The sequence below is a fragment of the Chrysochloris asiatica genome, unplaced genomic scaffold (genome assembly GCF_000296735.1).
Source record: "Chrysochloris asiatica unplaced genomic scaffold, ChrAsi1.0 scaffold00047, whole genome shotgun sequence".
NCBI classification, from domain to species: domain Eukaryota; kingdom Metazoa; phylum Chordata; class Mammalia; order Afrosoricida; family Chrysochloridae; genus Chrysochloris; species Chrysochloris asiatica.
Genome location: NW_006408565.1, coordinates 3,928,649 through 3,930,395, shown reverse-complemented (window position 1 = coordinate 3,930,395; position 1,747 = coordinate 3,928,649).

Here is a 1,747-nt window from a genome sequence, read left to right as displayed (position 1 = left end):
AAAAAGAAATAAAGTACTGATATATGCTGTAACACGTGAGAACCTGGAATACATTATGTTAAGTGAAAGAAGCAACCCACAAAGACCACATATTGCATAATTTTTATGTGAACAGTCCAAAACAGGTAAATTCACCAAAGAAGAAGGTAGGTGAGCGATTGTCTAAGGCTGGGGGATTGAAGTGGAATGGGGAGTGGTGGGGAAAGTGGGCAATTTATCCTGAGTGGTCCCAGGAGCCTTGCTAAGCTGACTTCTGTGTGCAAGGTGCCACTGACAGAAAGCATGGAGCCACTTCCAATGCTGTTGAGAAAACATTTTAATGACAAGGAAAAGTGCACATGATGGGATGTTACTGGAACAAGAAGACAAAAGAGACTATTGTAGTGTGAGTAGATGTTATTAATAAATTTTTGTGTGTGTGTATTAACATAGATTAACCCAAAATATGGGAGTTCTGGTATGGCACTGTGGGTTCATGTGCTGGTCTGTAAAGTCGGTTTGATCTGTAAGGTCTGTGATTCAAGCTCACCAGTCACTCCTTGGAAACCCTATACAGGGTCCTTATGGGTGAGGACGGGCACTTAACAACAACAACAAACTAAAGTATGTTAAAGTATGTAGAGGCTGGGAATCTAAATAACAGGTCATATCATCTGCAAATAAAGAGAGTTTTACTTCTTCTTTTCTCATCTGGATGCCTTTAATTTCCATTTCTTGTCTTATAACTTTGGCTAAGACTTCCAGCACAATATTGAACATGAGTGGTGATAAAGGACATCTTTGGTTGGTTCCTGTTTACAAGAGAATGCTTCCAGTTTCTCCCATTGAGAGTGATGTTTGCTGCTGGTTTTATATCTATGCCCTTAATTATATTGAGATAATTTCCCTTCTATTCCTATTTTGTTGAATGTTTTTACCAGGAATGGGTGTTGGGTTTTGTCAAATGACTTTTCTGCATCAATTGATATGATCATGTGATGTTTCCTTTGTGTGGTGGGTTACATTGATTGGTTTTCTAGTATTGAGCCATCCCTGCATACTTGGTATGGATCCCACTTGGTCATAATGTATTATTATCTTTTTATCTTTTTTTTGTGTGTGATATATTATTGGATTCTATTGGCTAGGATTTTGAGGATTTTTGCATGTAAGTTTATGAGGGATATTGGTCTATAATTTTCTTTTTTAGTGATGTCTTACCAGGGTTATACTTGCTTCGTGAAACCAATGAAAGAATTTCCATTTTCCCCTATATTTGGCATAGTTTGAGTGGAATTGGTGTCATAGCCTCTCTGAAAGCTTGGTAGAATTCACCAATAAAATGATCTGGGCCTAGACCTTTTTTGGTGGGATATTTTTAATGACTTGATCAATTTCTTCTCTTGTTACAGGTCTTTTCAAGTTTTCTACTTCAGTCTGTGTTGGTATAGGTAGGTAATGTGTTTCTAGAAATTTGTTAATTTCTTCTAGATTTGTTGGACTATAATTATCTGTAGTATTTTTATTATCCTTTTAATTCTTTTAATTCATTGGTTCTGTTATGATGTCACTCATATAATTTCTTTTTTCCCCTTATTTTATTTATATGGTGGATTACATTGACTGTTTTTCTAATATTGAACCATCCTTACAGCCTTGATATGAATCCCATTTGGTCATGATATATATATATATATATATTTTTTTTTTAATGTTTTATTGTGAATTATATGATAGTTTACATGGAAGAACATTAGTTTTACATTCA